General features: G+C 36.9%; 1 protein-coding gene and 1 long non-coding RNA gene across 2 annotated transcripts in view; both read right to left on the reverse strand.

Moving 5' to 3' along the window:
- The window catches only part of LOC139119365 (protocadherin Fat 4-like), a 45,793-nt gene extending 37,906 nt beyond the window's left edge, over positions 1-7,887 (reverse strand). Inside the window, exon 1 of the mRNA XM_070683153.1 lies at positions 7,774-7,887. The gene's annotated coding sequence lies outside the window, so the exon portion shown is untranslated. The remainder of the gene's footprint in view (positions 1-7,773) is intronic.
- Positions 7,888-13,268: 5,381 nt separating this feature from the next.
- LOC139119367 (uncharacterized) lies at positions 13,269-15,004 on the reverse strand. Its single transcript, XR_011548908.1, has 3 exons — positions 14,952-15,004; positions 13,930-14,256; positions 13,269-13,432 (listed from the first exon to the last, which is right to left on the reverse strand). It is a non-coding gene; the product is annotated as an uncharacterized lncRNA (long non-coding RNA).
- Between the last annotated feature and the right edge of the window lie 9,315 nt (positions 15,005-24,319).

The raw sequence follows: 24,319 nt of genomic DNA on the forward strand, positions 1-24,319 counted from the left end.
TCTTACAGCATCATCATACGTTATTTAAAAGCTTACTATCTCGACTTCAAGAAAATTGACAATGTGGAGCTGTCAAGTACAGACGCGGCCCTTAATTTGCATAATTTACATGGGTACCCTATTTGCATAAATGCGATTAAAATTAGAAATTTATTGACTACTATAAACATACTTTAAACTATCGAGTGATATATCAAATGAAAGGTATTTGCGCGGAGAATACAAATCGATATCCAAAGAGATATTAAAATGATTTTACTAAATTTTTTTCGTACTAATGTAGAACAATATACTTTTCCCTATTTAATAACGATATTATAATAATTTTAACACATAGAACCGCATCACACAACCACATCAAACGTTATTTGAAAGCCTATTATCTCTGCCTCATGAAAATGACGATATGCAGCTGACAAATAGGGCTGTAATGATTTAATTTGCATAATGCAAACGGGTACCTAATTTTCATGAATACAATATAAAATTACAAAAATCAATTGCAAAGTACTCTAAACTTACTTTTCAACTATCAAGTGATATATCAAATGATAGGTATTTGCATGTAGAATAGAACCATGAACTCCAAACGTGTATTCAAAATATTCTTATTGAATATTTTCAATTAAATTGTAAACGTTTTGACTAGTTTATAATATTCAAATATTGTGTACTAATAGGGAATAATGCTAAAGTTTTGGGGATAAATATCTGAATTTGTTTTGCGATTGATTTTTTGTTTATTAAGGATACGAAAACTGGAACATTTCCTGTCTAATTCCCATATAGCTGAACAACAAGAATACATAAAACCAATTGGAACTAATTTGGGATAATTGGGTCTTCACATTTTGCAAATTTTCTAAAGCGGTTGTGCTCTATAGTTGAGTGTTGAAATATAACAAGTTACTCTTAAAAACATTACAAGTAAAAAGAAAAGCAGATGAGCTTAAATTTGCAAATTAAACCGACATTACTTCACCATCCAATTATCCCAAATTATTCATCAAATACTTAAATTAGTTCCAATCTTGTTATAAATAGCTGTGTGTTGAATGACCCTTTTGTATTATTGATGTCATTTTTGTTTCAATTTCTCTAGAAATCTTGTTTGATGGAGACATCATTGGTTACTACATCTGTGTTACATCTGTATTTTCAGTTCAGTTATGTGGAATATGTAGACGGAAGGCACCATATTTCATTTATCGTATTTATTGTCATATAATGAAGGAAAAGCAACTCAACACACCGTTCATATCTTCGTTGTTTGCATTTTGTGTATGATATTGTGTATATTGTCAGTGTATATTATGTTTGGCTGTTTTTATATAAAGTGTTAATTAGCCATGGCGATTATTCCAGTTCAGAGTAAAACACTAGCACCACTTACAAGTTGGTACCTTATGCTAAAAATACAAGTGAACAAAATGACGCCCACGAGGAAAGTCGTGGGCCGCCCAATTATAAGTGGATGATGCAGTCCAACCTTTCACAGATCAAAATTCATTGACTATTTACTCAAACAAATCGTGAAGAAATAAACAACATACATCAAAGATATGACTGATTTTACACGGAAAATTGAGACAATAAAAGTTCCGGCCAATGCGACATTGGTAACACTAGACATTGTTTCAATGTACTCTAATACAACGCACAATGAAGCAATGGAATCAGTCGACAGAGCATTAAATCAGGAAAGATCATCAAATGATTGCATAATCAAACAACCAACAACAAAATACATGATAGCTATGCTCAAAATAATCTTGAAAAACAACACTTTCAAGTCAACAGTGAATTTTACCGTCATGTATTTGGGTGCGGAGATGTCCAGTTTTACCAGAAATTCCCGACATTACATTTCACAAGACAAAATGAGAATAATTCAGCAACACACTGAACAAATATCGCTCTGACTGAGATTCAGAAACGATGTATGATTCTCATTGGAACTCAACACGAGCTTAATGAATTCATATCAAACATGAAAAAATGCATCATACTTTCAAATTTTCGAAAGCTCTTCTCAAGAAATCATATCGTTAGACCTCATTATCTATAAAGGTCATCGGTGGAACAAAGAGGACATTCTCGATTGCAAAACACACAAAACCAACAGATAAATTGCGGTTCACGAAACCAAACGGCAACATTCAAGGGCCTTGTTAAACGCTAAACATTACGATACATTAGAACAATCATGCAACAACAATAAGGCAATAGAGAATACAAGATATTTTCGAGATAATAGTAATGAAATGCGACCAAATGATTCTAAATCTTGTTAAATTATTACTAACTTTGGACAATCGGATGACATTTAAATTTTATTAAATTTTCATTAAATTATTCATTAAATATTCAAAACTTGGAATCGTAAATAGTAAAAGGGAACCAAAACATTTTCAGGTCCCCTATATGCTGATCAAAATCTCCAAGTACCCCTCTACAATCTCCCAAAATTTTCGAATCCAACCCGAATTCCTCTGCCTCTCACCGTTATTTGTGAGCGTAGCCTAATCACATACATAAGAAACGGAAATGTAAGCGATGATGCCAAACTTCACAAAACCTACAACAGTCCGATCTCCGATTCAAATGAGCGTACACAAATACAGCCTGAAGGAACAGTAGACATTCTAGCTTCCGTACTTGAACAAACTGAACTTTCAGTGGAACAACTCGATTGGTAACACCTACAATCATTCAATCAGTGCACATGTTTCACCAAAAAAATGAAGGACTGATGAAGACAACTCTATTCTCGAAAAGTAGCATCAAGGGATTGCAGTGTCACATTAGTCTTGCTACCCCATAGGGCAGAAAACGTAGATTAGGGTTACGTGTCTCGCCATGGCAAATCAACACTATACATAAAACGGCCAAACATAACATAATATGTCACTTACAATATACATATGTACCGTACACAAAATTCAAACAACTAAGATATGAAGGATTTGCGGAGCTGCTTTCTCTTATTACATGTCACCAATTGTGTCTGCTGTCGAATTAATCTTCCCTGCACAGACCTTTGTTCCTGCCAAGGCAGCGATAACTGTGGCAACCCTTTTACTCATGACAATGCTGGTGAAGAAGAGGATGATGAATTCCTACAATTACTAGATTTACTGGAAATGACATGAATGTTTTGGATCATGAATCATGCCATTACTTTGACTGCAGCTTACTCTGACACATTGTTTCAGCTACAAAGCTACATTTCAACAACTACATTAGTGTCTTTCGTTTGGATCTTTTTGTTGCATTGATACTTAAATTAATTTTTTTAAATACCATTATTAAAAAGAGGAAATATTTATTTCGACAGAAATATGAAAATATTTCCGTAAATTAATTTAATATCACTTTTGATATCAATTTTGTTTTACATGCAAATACCATCACCACAGACCATATATCACTCGATAGTGTAAAAGTGTGTTTAGAATAGTTAACAATGAATTTTCTCATTTCATATCTCATTTCTGCAAATTGCTTACCAGTGTAATTTATGGACATAAAGGGGTACGGCCTTCCTTGATAGCTCCACATTGTCAATTTTCTTCAGTAGATATAATAAGCTTTCAAATGACGTATGATGTGGCTGTATGATAGGACTCTATGTGTCAACATTTTAAAAATATTATTATTCTAAAGGGGAAAATATTTTTTCCATATAAATATGAAAATATTTCAGTGAAATCCATTTCAATATCTCTTTTAATATTCATTTTGTATTCTACATGTAACTACCTTTCATTTGATATATCCTCGATAGTTTAAACGTATGTTTAGAAAAGTAACTATAAATTTATAATACTATATCGCATTTATGCAAATTGGGTATGCGTGTTTATTATGCAAATTAGGGGGTTATGGCCCGATTTGGTAGCTCCAAATTGTCAATTTTCTTGAAGTAGAGATAATAAGCTTTCAAATGACGTATGGTGTGGCTGTGTGTAGTTGCTGTATGTGTAAAATTTTAAAAATATTGTTATTCAAAAGGGGAAAATATTGTTTTCCATATAAACATGAAAATATTTCAGTATAATCAATTTCAATATCTCTTTGAATATCCATTTTGTATTCTACATGGAAAGAACTTTAATTTGATATATCACTCGATAGTTTTAAATGTATCGTTAGAGAAGTTAACAATAAATTTCAAATATTATATCGCATTTATGCAAATTGGGTACCCTTGTTAATTATGCAAATTAGGAGGTTATGGCCCTACTTGGCAGCTCCACATCGTCAATTTTCTTAAAGTAGAGATAATAAGCTTTCAAATGACGTATGATGTGGCCGTATGTATGGTGGGTACATTAAACTCCTAAAATAAGGCCCTTTTTGTGGATTCGCCGCTCGCCTATAGTAGGCAGGTAAGATGTGTGACCAAGACGAGGGTATTTTTCTGACGCAAAACACGTTCAGAGAAGTGCAGTCCAATAGTGAGTCTAGTGTTAATATGGGGTTTTCTCCCGGCAGCTTTCTTGAGGAATTTGATAATTTGCAGTCTGCTGAGAAAAAAGCTGCTACCACACACTGTAGTGATTACAAAGAGTTTCCATATTCGAATGATAGAAAGACACCAGTATATGTAATAGAACATAAACCAGGTTCTAGTACAGTTGCCAGCGATAAAGGTTTACGCGTTGGTACGTTGCTTAGCGATAGTGATTTGGAAAAGAAAATTATAAGGAAAATATTCCAAAAATCATAATGAAAAAATTACAATGGTCAGTGCAGTTGTTTGAGACTTGGCGTACAGAAATAAATAGGAGTATTGTGGATGGTAAGGCTGCACATCTGAGTTTTGTAGAACCATCAATTAATGATATGACTAATTGTGAAATGAATTTCTTTTTGGCAAGATTTGTGCAAGAAGTGAAAAAACGCGACGGCTCGGACTTTCCGGATTATACTTTATACGAGATTGTGATGTCCATTCAGAAATACGTCTGTGAAACAGTTAGAGACGTCAGGTTCATGAATGACCCAATTTTTAAAGATTTGCAAAAAAGTTTAGATGTGTAATGAAAGAACGTGCGAAGAGAGGGCAGGGGGTGCATAGAAGACAGGCTCAGGTAATTAGCGTTAGCGTAGAAAACATTGTGGCAGAAGAAGCTTCTGGGAGATCATAACCCTCAAACACTACTGGACACTCAAATATACCTATTTGGCTTGCATTTCGCTCTTCGCGGTGGAAAAGAACATCGAAACCTGCGCCACGTCAATTCGCAAATCCAATTAAAAGTTGATTCTCTCGGTGTTAAGTATCTTGAATATCGTGAGGACGTGAGTAAATCAAATCAAGGTGGTTTGAAGAGTAGAAAACTTCAGCCCAAAGTGACCAGAGCTTACGAAAACATCAACATGCCGGACAGATGTATAGTTCGCCTGTACCAGCGGTATAATGCACTGTGGTGAGTATTTTAACTATTGAAGTTTTGTGTATTTTTCACAATAAATGCCGTGCCAGCGGTACTAATGAGAACTGTTTTCCTCGATACACATGTTTGATAACCGATACAGATTCAAGCATAAATACAGATCTGACCTTGTATCTATACTGTCAGCGGTTTCTTTACAGTAAGTTATCTCCACTTTGTTTTACTTTTAGCCCTCCAAATCGGCCTGCCAATGCTTACTATCTGTAGCCTTCTACGAATTCAACTGCAACCTGTTGGTATACCAATCGCCCACTGGGACACAATGCTCTAAATTCTACTGTCGCCCGTCTTTGCAAGAAAGCTGGACTTGAAGGATATCACACAAACCACTCCTTGAGGGCCACAGCAGCCACACCACTGTATGATGCCAGTGTTGACGAACAACTGATTTGTGAAAAAACTGGTCACAGAAGCGAGGCGGTTAGAAACTATAAACGAACGTCAGACAACCAGCAACACGACATCAGTAGAATTCTACAAGGTCTGTAGTATTGTAAACAACTTTAAGCTTTAGTGTATATCAATTTTTGTCGCCTGTATAAAATGTAACCCAGTCATTTTTTCAGATTGTTGCCCAACGTTTGATTTTAAAAGTGTAACCACTAAAATTTGATGTCCATTCGGTCAAAAATTACCTACAATATTTTAGAACAATTCATAATAATTGATAAAATTTGTTCTAAAGGGGAAAAATTACTGCACCCAAAGGATTAACATGGTGTCTTCGGAAATGTTCTTATATTTCATATGAGACATAAATGGATAGAACAAAATTAAATGTGAAAATGAACGAAGGCGATCACATGTATGCAATTTAATTAATTTCTGAGTGTTTGACTATACGGACAAAGAACCTATTACTGTGCCGTGCTATCTTTCACATTCCTAAAGGAATATTCTTTGAATTCGATTGCAGGGACCGTGACTGAACAACAACCACAACCAAAGAGAGCATGCCTTGTATCCCGAGAAGCGACAGTATGCCATACAGTATGTGATGAGCGAAGCAATGAAGAAAAAGAATTATCTCGAGAGAAAAAGATATCTGACCGCTGTGTTGTCAAAGAATCATCTTCCATAAATATCACAATCTGTCAAAATAAACATTTGTCACCAATAAACTAATAGCACGAAATTAGAATAAAATCAATTTTCAGAGTATTCTTTGTTATGTCGTATTATTTCAGGACCAATCATGATTGAATGTTAATTTTATCTCAAACCAGGTGTCCATAAACTCCCGGATTTGTTTCTTGAAATACCTCCGGAAGTTTATTGGAACTATTTTGGGATAATTGGATTAGAGTAATTATTAGGAAAATGTAACGAAATCGAAATTTTTACAGCCGAAATTTTACAAATGATAGAATAGTGTAAAATTTGAAATATTGTTCTCATCTAAAAAAACAACGAAAACACAATGATTATTGCATACCTCTTTCATCGGATTCATTTTCATGAAAACATGTTGATTTTTGTGTAAATGTACCGAAGAAACGAGACAAAATGCTTAAAATTTCTCTAATTGACGACTTTTGAGTCAGGGCACTTTTGAAATGCCCCTGACTTTTCGTGAATTTCAGGCTTCATAAACATAAATTGAGTCAGGGCACATTTTAAATGACCCTGACTGACTTAACTGTAAATCAATCAAAAACTTCAGTTTGGTCGAGGAAAAGTGACAAACTGAGATTAGTACAAGTATTTCAGTAATGAAGAAACCATAGACAAGCTCACACATTTTCATTCAAATATAAATATTGTTCCTATGTTTTGAACAATATTGCATTAGATACTATCATGCGCTGATTCTTACCCATAACATTCCAACAGCATCATAAATTTTGAATAAAATTTTAAAGATGATAAGGAAATATAGGTAATATTAAACAAATTTCTAAAATTCTTGATAAATTGCGCCTATCCAATTATCCCAAATTAGTTCCAATCGTGTTTCCGGAAGTTTATGAAAACAACAGCGGGGTTTCTTCTGGATAATTACTGGCGTTTTGAATGGTGTGACGTCACGATCGTGGTTTAATTCAAAATGGCTCCATTATAAAAGCCGCATTGATCAGTTACATCCAGACGTAAACTTTACGTGCCGTCCATATGCATATTAGTGAGCGACTGACAGTAAACCTCCCTTGAGCAATTTGATAAAATATCATGATCAGAATTAAACACAATAATTTGATCATTTGACTTCACAAAGTATTTTGAAAACCTCTCCATAGAAATAAATTCATCTACATTTTCAAAATTGCGTCAGATGTTTACAGTTTCGAGAAAATTCTCTTTTTGTACAAACCTGATTTCTGCCAACACTGCTCATCATCTCCCGACGGACAGCTACAAAAATAGCCGGCAGAGGAACTGATGCAAGTGGTACTCCCTGGACATGGGTCGGGTGCACAATAATCGGGAGCTGGAACCGAAATTGAACGCTATATTACTGGATAGTTTCAGCGGATGACAGGTAGGTCTTTGTGAGTTAAGGTAATAAGGAAGCATAGGATCGTGTAAAGTAAGCTAACAATTAACTCTGTCTGATATGATGTAGCAAGCGCCATGAAACACTATGACACACGCCTATTTTTATTACCATATAGGACTGATTACCAGAAACTTTACAGTAAATTTTGTGTGCACATATAATTGATGAAATATATCAGATGATATGATATTGTATTACGTAGGTAGACGTCCACGTCATTCGCGATTTGGGGCAAAGAGTAACTGTGACGTCTTTGTAATTGGAGACTCTATCACCAAATACATTAATAAGTTTGTTGTATAAAGATAAGCAGTCTCTTAAATTGAGAGTCTCAAATATTGATGAAGCCCATGCGCGTATTAGAAACATAAAAAATGTTGATGCGGAGATTGTAAGGGACCGTTCAGTTTTTACGGCCTGGGGGGGCGGCAAAATCTTGTCGCCGGAGTTCAAAAAAATATGACCCCCCTGCATTTTTCGCGAAAAAATGATGACCCCCCTTTGTCAGACGAAAAAATTGATGACCCCCCCCCCCCCCCCGCTGAAAAATAACCAAAACCCATATGTCAAATTACCCGCACGGTTTGGATTTGAACTCCGGTGCACGGCGCACTTTATTCGTGTAGCAGAGATACCAGTGCACAAACTTCTCAGCCACATCCATGCAAACGTCTGTTACTTAAGGACGACTGTAAGGCAATTGTTAACTTCATTTCCATAGACAACTTATGTCAATGGACATTGTATAAAATAATCTTCATTGGAGTGGTTCGCCAAAGGCAGCGCACCGGTTAAGAGGGTCATGGGCCATTACGTAAAGTCAACTTTATTCTAGTGGGCACCAAAGGTGGCCCGCTGGTAAAAAGAGGGTCGATCGTGGCCATTGAACGAAGTAAACCTTACTGAAAAGGGCCGCTGAAGGCGTCCAGCCGTTAAGATGTCATGGGGTATTACAATAAAGTCAATTTATTGTAGTGGGCCGCCGCAGGCGGCCCGCCCGTAAAGAGGGTCGATCATGGCCATTGCATGAAGTAAACCTAATTGGAGTGGGCCGCCAAAGGCGTCTGCCCGTTAAGAGGGTCATGGGTAATACATAAAGTATATTTATTGTAGTGGGCCGCCGAAGGCGGCCCGCCGGTAAAGAGGGTCGATCATGGCCATGGCATAAAGTGAACTTTATTTTAGGTATTATGTTTTTGAAAATGTGGTGACCCCCCCTTTCCTACCAGTGAAAAAGTGATGACCCCCCCTTTGCGGATTCCAAAATTATGATGACCCCCCTGGATTTTGCCGCCCCCCCGGCCGTAAAAACTGAACGGTCCCTAATATTGCATGTAGGATCAAACAATGTTGGTAACATGCGTGATGATATGATAGTTGATGGTCTTGTTTCATTGTGTAATTAAATTAAACATCTCTGCCCCAAGGCACTTATTGTAGTGTCAGGTATTTTACCTTTTCATGGTAAATATGTGTTGTTGAATAATCAAATGCAGGTTATTAATGGAAAGGTCAAGAATGCATGTTCCAATATTGACAAATGTGTTTTTGTGGAACATCACAGATTGGGTAATTATAGTGATATGTATCACAGGGATGGAATCCACATAAATTCACGAGGCACTAGTCTCTTGGTGGGTGACATCAAACAGTGTGTAAGAGCATTTCATAGAGGTGATTACGCTTCACCTTCCCATAGGTATAGATCCGCATCACATTTAAGACCAGTTGATGTTCGTGATTACCAGATGTATAGACCATACCGTAACAGGCCATACAACTATGGCAATTACATTCATACTGATAACTGACGCAATGAGAATTTTCGTGATTGGTAATGTTGTCAAAATATCATAGATATTAACTGCATTAGGGACCATTCAGTTTTTACGGGCGGGGGGGGGGGGTCATCGCTTTTTCACTGGTAGGAAAGGGGGGGAACGCCACATTTTCAAAAACATAATACCTACAATAAAGTTCAATTTATGCCATGGCCATGATCGACCCTCTTTACCGGCGGGCCGCCTTCAGTGGCCCACTACAATAAATTGACTTTATGTAATGGCCCATGACCCTCTTAACGGGCAGACGCCTTTAGCGGCCCACTCCAATTAGGTTTACTTCATGCAATGCCCATGATCGACCCTCTTTACCGGCGGGCTGCCTTCGCCTTCTGAGAAGTCTCCAGGTACAGATGGAATTTTAAATGAAATGTTTAAATATCGGGGTTCTTGTTTACTTACTCCACTTTGCATACTCTTTAATACCATTCTCAGATCAGATAGATTCCAAATGCTTGGAAAAGGGCATTTTTGGTCAAAGTTTTTTAAATCTGGAGATACAAGTGATCCATCTAACTATAGAGGGATATCTGTCAATAGTTGTCTAGCAAAACCTTTTACTTCAGTGTTGAATAATAGGCTTATCGATTGATAATGTTATAATCTGATCATGTTCAACCCCTTTTGCAAAATTACACTGGCTGCCTATTAGTTCTCGTATCCACTACAAAGTTGTATCTACTTGCTTCAATTCACTTGCGGGCACAGGACCGCAATATCTCTCTGAACTTCTACATCAATACACTCCAAAAGACAACTCCGCTCTTCCTCAGATTCTCGACTTCTCAGTATTCCAAGAGTTTCCACAAAGACTTTTGGCGAGAGATCTTTCTCTTACATTGGCCCTGCATTATGGAACAAACTTCCTTCTGACCTTCGCCACTCCAACTCTACCCTTTCCTTCCGCCGTTCCCTCAAGACTTTTCTCTTTAAACAGTAGTTTAAACCTTTTTCGTTTACGTAGTCTCCAGTCCCGGTGGTTCAACATTTCCTCTGTTATATTGTATTGTCACTATTGCGCCTAGAGCTCTGTTCAGAGATTAGGCGCACTACAAATGTACTTTATTATTATTAAGTAAAATAACTCTCTTTCACCTTTCCAGTCTGGTTTCAGATCAAAGAGGAGAACTAGCTGCTGACAATTTCTTTGTGTTACGTTCTGCTATCGAAAGGCAGGTATATTCTAAATCCTGTCATTCGAGCAGTAATCCCAGTCATAGATATCTTTATTGTTGCTTTGTAGATTTTCAGAAGGCGTTTGATAGAGTTTGGCGTACAGGTTTACTTTGGAAATTGAAGAAATATGGAATTGATGGCAATTTTTATAACATTATCAAGTCAATGTATAGTAATGTTCAATATTGTGTGAAAAGCAATAATTGTCTTACTGGTGATTTTGAGTCCAAAATAGGTGTCAAGCAAGGTTGTAATTTAAGTCCAACTTTATTTAATGTTTTTTTAAATGATCTTCCTTGCATTTTTGGTGATGATGAGGACTGTCCTATTAATTTGAATTCACTCCATATAAATTGTCTGATGTATACTGATGATCTCCTGTTGATTTCAGAAACTAGAGCTGGCTTGCAAAGTTGTCTTGATGAGCTGCGTGATTTTTGAGGTAATTGGAAATTATGTATTAACATAAAGAAGACAAAAGTAATTGTATTTAACAAAAGTGATCATCTTGTAAAAGGAGTTACCCTTACTTACAATGGAATAGCGCTTGACTTAGTGAAAGAATACTGTTATCTTGGTTTTGTCATTACTCCAAATGGTAAATTCAAAGGTAATTTTCGTATTCTTAAATTGAAGGCAATGAAAGCACTTTTTAGCCTTCGTAAGGGTCTATTTCAGAATAGTTCACTCTCTGTAAAAGTAGCATTAGCACTTTTTGATACGTTAATTGTACCTATTATGACTTATGGCTGTGAAATATGGGGGCATGAAATTAATGACAAAGTTAATTTTCTTGATTATATCAGTATCTCTTTCTATAAATTCATTCTAGGAGTTTCTAAACATGCCTCAAATGCTGGTGTTATTGGAGAGCTTGGTAGATAACCAATTCGGTTTACAGTTATAAAACACATGCTCAAGTACTGGCATAGACTGGTTTTGACTGATGACATTTACTTAAGTCTGCATATATATCATCGAGGTTTAATTCAAAATGGTCTGATTTTGTGTATAACATTTTGAATTCTTACAGTGAAAGTAATGTATTGACTTCCGTATGTAATATCAATTCCACAGTAAGTGTTGTTGTTGATAATTTATGTAAGAGTTATCATCAGACTTGGCTCAGAAATTTGCATAATGATTCACGAAACCCGGGTTCAGGAAATATAAACTCAGAACATATAGAGAATTTAAAACTTCTTTTCACTTTGAAAATTATTTATGGATATAAGAAATTTTACTTATAGGAAGTGGCTTACTAAACTCCGAATCTCTGATCACAACTTACAAATTGAATTAGGTCGGAGATCAATCCCAAAAGTCCCTGCAAATGAGAGATTTTGTAAGTATTGTAAATCTTCAGTAGAGGATGAATTCCATTATGTAATGATCTGTCCAAAATATAGCACTCACAGAGAGATGTTATTTTCCTCAATAACTATATGCAGTCCTGGTTTCGTTGACTTAGACCAGAAAGAGAAGTTCATTTACATCTTTAGTCAGTCAGATAAATTACCCCTTGTCAAGTATATTTCAAGTACTTTACTTTCTCCCCCAGCAGTAGCTACAACCAGCCTTACCACACTTCGTTGAACTGTACAGGTATTTTTGCCTTACCACACTTCTTAAGTGTGTTGTTGCGCAATAAACATTATGTATGTATGTATGTATGTATGTATGTATGTATGTATGTATGTATGTATGTATGTATGTATGTATGTATGTATGTATACGGCTAGTTTTCAATCGCGTTCGAACCCACAACATACGGCATCAGTCGCCTAGCGGAGAGGCCACAGAGAGAACCGCTCGGCTAAATCTCCACTCCAAAAAAAGAGTGGTTCAATAGCCGGCTAAGTAAGTAAGTAAGTAAGTAAGTAAGTAAGTAAGTAAGTACGTATATATATATATATATATATATATATATATATATATATATATATATATATATATATATATATATATATATATATATATATATATATATATATATATATATATATATATATATATAAAGACTGAAATATCTTGAAGGTATCCTGTACCTCCTGTACCGGTATAATATATATATATATATATATATATATATATATATATATATATATATATATATATATATATATATATATATATATATATATATATATATATATATATATATATATATATATATACATACTTTCGCGGAATTCATAGACCATGCGGAAGTAAGATATTAGACAACTCATTTCACATCGTCGTTTCACATCGTAAATTTGTTATTTATTTTAAAAAAAACTTACGTGAGCAAAATGGTATCTGGGCACTCCAGGTGCCATCGTTACAGGATATTGAACTTGAACCCTCTATTTCGTATCCGCTGCTACAAACGAAAGTCACATCCGAGCCGTGAGAAAAGTCTGGTGAACCAGTCTGTCGACCATTGGTAGGAGTACCAGGGTCCACGCAGCCCTCTGAAATGGGCATTGATGTGATTTTATACGTAACGTATACATGTACAGGTAAAATGACAATATTACTCCCTCGCGACTTTATTACAAAATGTTCATGAATTTATTTCCAAACTAATTTAATTGCATCTTTGCTTGTAAAAATATGTTTATCGACTCTTCTTTGCATTGCACTTGTAAAAGTTACATGTATGAGTTTAATTCTGATGTACAAAGAATATCTTGGAGTGCGACCATAACATGTCCGCCAAACTCTGGACATTCAATGCCCACTCAGCTAAATAACATGAACGCTGTAAACTGACAACTTGGATCTAGCTGAGCAGCATGGAAATAAAAGATCGTTTGTTAAACACTTTTACCTTACGTTACTTCATAATGACCCGCGCGATATCTCGCGAGAGCAGGCAAAAAGTCAAATCTCGAGTTTATCCGTACTACAATGAGATTGTTCGTTTGTGTATGCAAAATATGAAAAAAGTCGTTATAAGAAAACTCACCTAAACACTGCAACGTTATGTCGTAAAGATGAGTGCATCGCGAATCAACGACACCGTACCCATCATGGGTGCAGTCTACCAGAGCTGCCTCGGTACCATTGCACTTGACATTATCTAGCAGAATTGGCGTGGTGTCTGGGGCGGAATCGATCGATCGGGTCGACTCGGCGCTCTGATACCCAAGCTGTCGACACACGACTTTTCCTTCTCTTTCCAAGTCCCAGCTGGTTCCTAAACTACATATTGACCCCCACTGGTCATGTAGGAAAATCTCTACCCGTCCTTCTTTCTGGGAACCAGAGACTGGATTGACCAAACGTAAACTGCCTTTTTTGAGAGAGATGAGGGTAATATAAATTAATTCTTCCGGTTAGAATTTAGTAACTAAAAGATTTTAGTTCACAGAAAAAAAAAATCCCTAAGCATGGAGACGAAAAAATTTTTGCTCAGGAAGTTTTCTTCAACAAAAAATAATCAAAAGGGGGTTCATCGATGTGGGAAATAATTTTTCATGTATAAAATGGATGATTTGTGCTGTGTTCTGAATGTTACCCATAAATAAGCACTGTCTTTCATGATTTTGTTCACCAAGATACGGCGTCACACTTTGTCTGTACCGATTTCACCCATTCCAACAAAGTCGTTTGGACTCGTTAAAACTGTTATCACACGTAAAACTCTAGTTTGTGTTTGTAAGTCTGTGAACGTAAAAATGTCATGGATCGTTTAACCTGTGTTGGGAATGAACGCGCGAGTTCAGTAAAACATTCGAAAGTGTTCGAATTTGGGAATTCGTAAAAATAATAAGCAAGAAATTCAAAGTAACTTTTATCATGAAAAGATAGAACCGTTCTTGAAATGATTTGGTTTAGCAATTCTGAAATTTTTCTGGTTGTCAGAATGGTGGATGACTCTATTTTGGTAACGTTGTCACTTTCTTATTTACAAACACTAAATTTATGTTTCTGCAAAAGAGTTTACAGAGCACAATTCATTGAAAATTGCTTAAAATTTATTTTTACCTCCTCTGATGCAACCGCCGAGAAACGAAATGTCGTCTAGTGCAATAGAACCTTCCAACTTAAGTATATCATGTCCCTGAACTATGACCTAGAGAGAGAGAGAGAGAGAGAGAGAGAGAGAGAGAGGAGAGAGAGAGAGAGAAAGAGAGAGAGAGAGAGAGAGAGAGAGAGAGAGAGAGAGAGAGAGAGAGAGGGTGCAGACGAAGACATAAAGAAAGTTTTGTAATAATATCTCGTTGCATATTTTGTTCTTTCGTCTGCATCATGTACGGTCAAAGATTAAAAAACCTGCAGTCATAAAAAAATTCTCCAAGATTTAACCCTATATTTGTTATATATTTATTCATCGTTTATTTATTTGCTCCGATTGCAATTCCATTATTTGTTACCATATAGATGTACATACAACATGCTTTTGTGACTTCCCTATAAAGGAGGGTACTATGAGAAGTAATAATTTTGTGTAAGCCATTGATTTTTCTTGTCACACTTTCCTTGTAAGATCATACTCATAGCCGGGGAATACAGCATGGGTTAAAGTATACAGTCGTACCTCAAATGGTCTCGTTACGTCATAAAATGTCACATTGCCTCGAGTCCAAGAATTCCCTTGATATCCGAACTTACTCCACGCTTTCCTTAGATATCTCGACTCATTGTATATATAGAAGATATTCAGGCTAAGATATCCAACCATGTAATAGTAGAAAACCATCTATTGATAGAAAGCATTGTGAAAGGTAAATCGAAATATCGAGAGTTCGACCACTTTGTTCTCAGGAGAATTAAATGTATAGCATATTTACTGTAAAAATGAAACATTCCACTTACACCCAAAAATGAGAGTGTATGGTGCTCTCTTTAAAATGAAAATAAATGTTCATCGACAAATGGGAAAGTGCTGTAACAGTATCACTTGCAACAACGATATACTGCCACTAATGACATCAGCAAAGGAGAGGGCTACGTTCTCGAGATTATTTCATAGTTATTACAACGTAAGACAACTGACTACAAATCAACAATGGAATTGAGACCACTTACAGTGCAGGGATCACTTAATGATGGGTTAATGAGTGAACTGACTAGTCTTGCCTCCTCTCCATGGCCATTAGTAAACGCGAGGAATAGGTACTGCCCACTTCCACCACTTCCCTGTGTATGGTCGGAAATAGGTCCAGTATCGAAGCCGGGGCGGGAGGCTGACGTGTTGCCAGACTGCAACGTCCAGTCATGCTCGTCATCGTCAAGTTGCTGCCACTGGCACAGGGAATGGTCAAAGTCACATGGTTTGGGGTATTCATACGCTATGGGAAAAATGGAAAAACAGTTGAATGCATTTCAGAACTGCTTACAAATGAAAACCTGTTTCTTATAGGGCTATATATAAACGAGAAGTCACGTCGTCGAAATTCATTTGGTAACTGTAGCATTCAGTTCCAGTAAAAACTTAAATTTTGTAGAGACATCGTTCAACAAAACCAACTTAATTATACGTTTCAAAAATACAAGGACTATTTAATTTGATTTTCATATATGCTTATATGCTTGGTCTTTATATACATTCATGGGATTCGTGTATGTTCATTCTTGAGGTTGCCTTTCTCTTTCGAGAAGAAATAAACTCGTAGCCTAGACGGATAGTTATAGTAAACTGCCGAAACACAAAACAGCTACACGTTGCTGCTGACCTGTTTGTTTGACCGAAATACTTCAGGATACTACTGTGTAAAGACCTACAGGACGTTAGATGACTAACAACATGTTAATGTTTAATAATCTCTGTTGACTTTGGTCCAATCGGCTGGGGGTTCAATTAACCAGTTCCCAGCAATGGTACTAGTAACAGTGTGTTGCTTGAACTCCAGCCCCTTAAAACCGCCAATAATTGACTTTTGCACATAGTGCAAGTATCGGAGTGTCCTTGGCAGCATCCTTTCTGGACCACTGTGAATGGAGCTGGTTTACACATGATTGTAGAAATCGGCCGTGCTTTCCCTTGTTCTTACCTCGCGTACTCTGCCCTACTCCAGTTACAGCACAGTCCCTCCACAGGTACCAACAAAACCAAACGTATTTCAACAAAATTTATCTTTAGCATATTTTAGGGATTGCAGACCAGTCACTTTCACCATCATCCTCGACGTCGAGGAAGTAGGCTAGAGCCATGGCAAGACGAGAGAAAACGATCGCCTATCACCATAAAACTCAACGGTAGGTCTCCAAACGCATCGGTAGATCCCTAGAACTCTCATGGACAAGTCTGTACATAAGAGCCTGGATATTTCAGCAAATCGAATTTTTACTTTACAGAACTTAAATCTAAGATATGTGTATTTTCGATAGAAATAACACTGATGGTTCAAAAATAGTGGTTAGTCTGGTTCCCTGACCCATTTCCCCGTAGAGGGCGTGGGGGAAAATAGGGTCCCTATTTTTCCCCACGCCCTCTACCGGGGAAAATGGGTCAGGGAACCAGACTAAAACAGTGATGTGATGGGTGAGTAGTTTCTACTGGCACTTAGGGAACGTTCAGTTATTATGCCCGGGGGTGGGTCGGCAAATTCTTCCTACGCATCAGTCAAAATAAGTGAACCCTCTACCCATTGCACCAAAAATTGATAGCCCCCTCTTTTAAGATGACAAAAATTTCATGACCCCAATTGCTTGAGTACGGTAAAGCTGCACACACAAGATATCTCTAGAGGGGGATAGCATCATTTTTTTCAAATGACCCCTCTTACAAACTCACAAGGTATTAATGTTCGAATTTCCCTTCAAATTACCCCTCAAAGCGATTGGACAGAAATTACAGGTGGATCGCAATATTTTTATGCAAGCGTGTGTGTTCAAAATTTTGATATTTGGATTTAATTATATTTATAATCAGCTGTTGATAATGTTGATTCACTATACATGGTAGTCTATGAGAAAACAGTGCAATCATTTTTTCAGTACAAAAGTATCAAAATCGATGGATTTATAGACATTTGATAATTGACATAAATGCACTTAAGTGGAATAGGATTGTTATCAACTAGTATGTGTACAAAATTTGAACTTCGGAGTTTCACCAAAAATGTTCATCCACAATACATGGGAGTCTCTGATAGAATTGTGAATGATTTTCTTATCCAATGAAAAACTTGCTATACTTGTGCATATACCGACCTTGGATAATTAACATAATTGTACTTGATTAGAATATGATAGTTAAAGGTGCATATTACGTGTACAAGAAATATGATTTTGGAATTTCACCGAAAATGTTCATCCACTATACATGGGAGTGAACTATGAATATTTTTTCCCTATACAAAACAAGCCAACACTGTGTATTCATGGACATTTTATAATTAATTTACTTAGTTAGGGCTAGGATGGCTAACCGTTGATATGTGTGCAAGAAACTGGATTTTGGAATTTCACCGAAATGTTGATTCGCATTACATTTGAGTCTATGACAAAACTATGAATATATTTTTACAATGTTAATTTGTGCTTTTATAGGTGTTTGACAATTGATACAAATGTGCTTGATTCAAATAGGGTATTTGAAAGTTCAGATGTGGATAACTTTTATGATATTGGAATTTCACCTAAAAGTATGATTTCACTTCTCATGGTACTAGTAGTCTACAGGTAACTGTTAAATAATTTCCCCGACAAAATTTGCTATATCTCGAATATGTAAGTAGTAGGAACTGTTCATTGCCCATAGTGAGCTCCGTTTACAGTAACACAAGCCTCAGAGTAGCCAAAGCAAGATGTTCATGTGAAAGATAATATTTTTTTTCTCAGGTTTAAAGTAAATGACTTCAGAGAATTAAATAATGCAGCAAATCATTTTTTCTCCCAGAGTATTTCTGAACACTGAAACTGTTTTTTGACGGGACGGATAAATGAAAATACCGTCAATGACGCTGTACCTTCTCTAATGTGTGGCCAGGTCAGGTAATTGGTTGTTGGCATGGAGTTGTTGGTAAATAGTTGATGATGTAGGGGCATGAGGTGGGATATGGACCCAAAGAACCCAAAAGATGATTAAATACATCAATCAAAAAAATTCTAAGCTACAGTATAAACTGCCTAAAGATAGTTCAATATGGAAAAAAAAGTTAAATAATTCAGAAATAAGAATTAACAGTCCAAAATAGTAATGACGCACTTCCCTACTGACCTGAGTGCATGTGAAATACACAACCTGGCATCTGTAAATTAAATGTATACCAAGTGATCATTTTAAGTTACTTTTAACTGTTTTTAATGGATTTTCCAAAGATGAAAACGATTATCTGGTCTTGTGTTTGTATAACCTCATGGCTGATAATTGTCATAGTATTGAAAAAAAAAATTGAAAGTGAAGAAATTACTGTTTTTAATAGGCATATTTTCCTTGAAATACATGACCGTGTAAAGAATATATGCTAAAAGTGTTTAAGAGTAAATATCTTTTCAAAAAATAATTTAATCTGTGACCAAAGGATTTTTTATTCTTTGAGTTTACAAATTCAAACATTGCAATTTGTTCAATCATCTTGTTCAGTACAAAATTTATAAAATGACTGAAAAATAAAAGAAAATTGGCAGAATTACAGTCTTTGTGATGTAAAATTATGGGTTGACATCACGATAATTGTTAATCTGTTCAAAGTACTACTATACTATAATTTAAAAAAGAAAAGTTCATGCAGAAACGGTAACATATATTGTCCGCAATGTAGTGTTAATTTTGACTTTACATCAAAATATGCCTTTGCTGGATACCAAATATATAGGGCGAAATATTAAAATCAGCCATGTTCAGCAAAATCCACACAACAGCATTGATCCTTTTCTAATTTGATTTGCTTTGCTTATGTTATCCTTGTATGACAGTCAGTACAATATGGAACTTGAACACAACACAGTGAATAAGTATGCTGTAAATGAAATGGTGTGGCTGCATCCACATGTAGCAATAGGAGTGCTGTTGTCTCTCACCCCTCATTTCCAACCTGTCCCATCCCTGAAAAAATAGTTTGGTCTTATATTTATAATATTAATAATTTCTGTATTTGTTAAAATGTGCGCATCTCAAAAACTTTTGATCATAAACATTTTCATTGTTTTTTATAGCTGATCATGAACAGTGTTTGTTAGTTATTTCCTCCACATAAACTTCTGATTGTACTGTAAACAATGAACATGGCCGACGTCCGATTTTCCTGTCTAAAACTTTCACTCATTTTCGTTCATATGACTCTGAAACTCCAGGAAACGATTGGGAAGAAAGAGTTATCTTGAAATATTGAGGTACTCGCCGATATTTTGCAAAATTTAATGAGAAAAAATGCAAGGAAAATGCCGACAGGCTTACACAATGACCGTTTTCAGACTCAGAGGCATATGATCATCTGCAGATTATGCAACAGGCCCATATCACGTGAGGCCATGAGGGGATATCCACACAACTCAGTACCAAACACTAGCGCACACAGAGTGAGCAAACACAAAGTGAGTACCCCTAACGTCAGCTCAGTAGTCTGTAATAGATCGTAGTCAACTAAGAACCTTGGAGAAAGGCTTAACACTGTGGCTATGCCGCTAAGTCCCTTTTGATTTTTGTCACAGCTCAAAATCGTTCTCCTGCACCTCAACCTGAACCATGAACACCCCCACCAGTTTATGATATGACCCATCACAATGGCATGACGTCAACGGATCTTGACAGACGGAAGTCTTGACAGACGGAAGTAGTTGACACCCAGCATACTGGTTTTTCAACTCTAATACCTTCTCTGTCTATAAATAGACACGAGAAGGTAAAAATAAACCCTCTCAACGCCTTGGGCAATTTTTGTCGACAGCGCCCTCGGGCGCCGTGGTCGACTAATGTCGACCTATGACCCTATCTTGTTTGGCGCCCTCATCGAGATATGTCGACATAACGGCTTCTCATTAAATATGCTGTTTGTAATTCTCGAAAATAACCCAATTGGCCCCATAGGGGTGATCTTTATTGACTATATATATTAGGCAATTTTGTGTCATGTGATTTTACTTTTTCCACCCTATGACCTGAATAAATCTACATTTGAAATTTCTATTTGCATCCTGCTCCCACCAGGCAAGTCGTAAATATTAATTGCATTTGTGCCATTGCTATTTAAATGGCGAGGGGATTCCCCTTACCGCTGAAGAAGCGGACCAAGTTGATCGTTCAGTGGAAATTTTTCAAGACGATGATGATTCTGACGAGGAGTTGTTAGGCTTTACACCGGAGGAACTTGACGGACTGGTAACGGCTGCGGAAAGACTACGGGACCGGGAAGACCTCGACGAGCTGCCCGATAACAACTGGATTGAAGACGATGACGTAGCATATCAACCGAACTTTCTTCCGTGTTTTCGCGAGGACCAGGCCGGACCATTGGTTGACACAGCAAATTTTAGTCCAGCTCATTATTTTTAGTTTACATTGACCTAGCTCTGCGTACAGGTCTGTGTGTTCCCTGTGTTATACGGTGGTGGAGGCCGTATAAGGCCGGGAACACACAGACCTGTACGCAGGGCTAACTTTGACCAAGAAGTCCTCGACATGATCGTCACGCAGACCAACTTATATGCGGAACCTCACATCTACACGCAACAGCGCGAGCTCCGTCCTTATTCAATGTTCCGGAAGTGGTCACCGATCGATTCAGCCGACGTGAGAGCATTCATCGCAGTTGAAATCGCCATGGGTCTCATGAAATCGCCCTCCGCGGAAAGTCACTGGCGGCAGGATGTTTTACCCGTACTCCGGGATTTCCGCTGGTGATGTCTAGATTGAAGTACGACTCATAAGATCGTGTCTTCACTTCAATGACAACGCGGCAGAGAAGGATACGACCCACTTTTAAAATCCGTCCTCTCATCGATCGAATGACCTCAAACTGGGAGCTCGCGTATTACCCAAGAAAGGAACTATCCGTTGATGAAACCATGCTTGGGTTCAAAGGCCGTCTCACGTTCAAGCAATATATTCCCAAGAAACCTAAAAGTAAGGACTGGACACAAATAACAGGGGGGGGGTGGCCGGTGTTTTTTGGGGGTGGGTCGCCATTTTTTCGCGCAAGCATTTTGAAGGGTCATAAAATTTTGTGCAAGCCTATGGGGGAGGGTCACCTTTTTTCATGCATCAAAGCTGAAATTGCATGTGCACGTTATGGAATACTGAAAAAAGAAAAAATACCTCCTGGCACTTTCATTTTCTGCCATTACCATTTTCGGCGAGCCCTTCGGGCGCAAATTCCAGGTATAATAAACAATGTATTGATGATCCAAGCAGCCACATTGATTTAAGTTGTCATGATTTCTACTTATTCAACTCTATTGTGCATAACTGTCCCCTATGATAACTCTTTCATTAACAATTTGGGAGATTACTTATTTGACATCATTCTCCCATTGACAATACATTGGGTACAGGTCGGTGTCAAACGTTCATGTCGCTGTATGTACATTTTTTAATTTTTTGAGGACATTGACAGAATACAAACTGTTCAGAATAGTGCATAGTGTCATCAATAACAACTGGAAGCTTCAGGTCGAACAACTTTTGAATAACAATTTAGGATCAGATAACCTATGAGTTATTTGTAGTTTCCTCATAGCCTACAATGTATAGTGAATCAACATTTTGGTGAAATTCCAAAATCAAATTTCTTGCACAACCATTGACTTGAAACCACTCTAGTCTAATCATGAACATTAATACCAATAATCAAGTGTACATAAATGCACAGATTTTCCTATTTTTTTATTGGAAAAATTATTCACAGTTTCATCATAGACTGCCATGTATAGTGAATCGACATTTAAGTGATATGCCAAAATCAAATTTCTTGCACAACCATTGACTTGAAACCACTCTAGTCTATCATGAACATTAGTACCAATAATTCAGTGTACATAAATGCACAGATTTACCTATTTTTGTATTGGAAAAAAATTATTCATAGGGTTTCACCATAGAATGCCATGTATAGTGAATCAACATTTCGGTGAAAATCCAAAATCAAATTTTTTACACACACATGGACTTGTAACCACTCTAGTCTAATCAAGAACATAAATATCAATAATCAAGCATACATAAATACACAGATTTGCCAAATTTTGTATTTAAAAAAAATTATTCATAGTTTCTTCATAGACTACAATGTATAATGGATCCACATTTCATGAGAAATTCCAAAAACAAAGTTATTGTACACAGATGCACGTGTTACCACCCTCTTCTAATCAAGCACAATTATGTCAATTATTCAGGGTCATATATACACAAATAGAGCATATTTTTAATTCTGAAAATTTTTTGACAGTGTTGTCATAGACTCCCATGTATAGTTTTGTCATAGACTCCCATGTATAGTGGATCAACATTTTGACAGAAATTCCAAAATCAAATATCTTGTTCACATGTGCACTTGTAAACAACCCATGCTAATCAAGTATATCTATATCAGTTATTAAACATCTGTATATGAACAGATATAGCTAGTTTTATACTGGAAAATACACGTTCGTAGTTTTCTTATAGTCGACTACATGTATAGTGAATCAACATTATCGATAAAATCTAAAAATTACATTTTTGTACAGGCATGCACTTTTTATCTGCCACTTCAAGCAAAGTACATTTACATGAATTATCACACACATATGATTTGATATTTCTTGGACAACGCGTTATATCGGCCACATTTTGCCTTCCTTTCGGGAGGGCGACTTAAAAAGTATAGCAAGTCAGAAGGGGGTCTTTAACACATTGCGGGTTTTTTGGGGGTATTGAGTAACAGGGGAGGGTCACTTATTTTCATGCACGGATAAGGGGGAGGGTCACTAATTTTTGTGCATGAACTTTTGAAGGGTCACTATTTTTTACGCAGCGGTTTTTCAAAAAACACCGCCCCCCCCTGTAATATATGTCCAGTCCCTAAGAATGAAAAGCTCCGTCCTTGCAGAGTCTCGTTCTGGTTATGCTGTAAGATTTCAGCTCTACACAGGGAAGGTGAAGTATCCGGACTTTTGAAAAGCCGCTACGAGCAAAAGGGACGCCACCTTGTGGTTGATAATTTTTATACCAGCCCCACTTTGTTTTTGGAATTAAAGGGAATGGGCATTGGCGCCTTTGGTACAGTAAAGCCAAGTAGGAAGGGTCTCCCGGATACATTCAAGTCCAAGGTGTTGAAGGTAAGGGTCATGTCTGGGTCCCCTCTATTTTTCAAACCAAGGGTGACCTTTATGCTGTTGCGTGGCATGACAAGCGATTAATTACGATGTTGTCAACTGTCCATGGAGGAGAATTATCTGCAAAGCGAATCAGAGCTAAGGGGGTGGAA

This window comes from Ptychodera flava, chromosome 19 (assembly GCF_041260155.1).
Source record: "Ptychodera flava strain L36383 chromosome 19, AS_Pfla_20210202, whole genome shotgun sequence".
NCBI lineage: Eukaryota > Metazoa > Hemichordata > Enteropneusta > Ptychoderidae > Ptychodera > Ptychodera flava.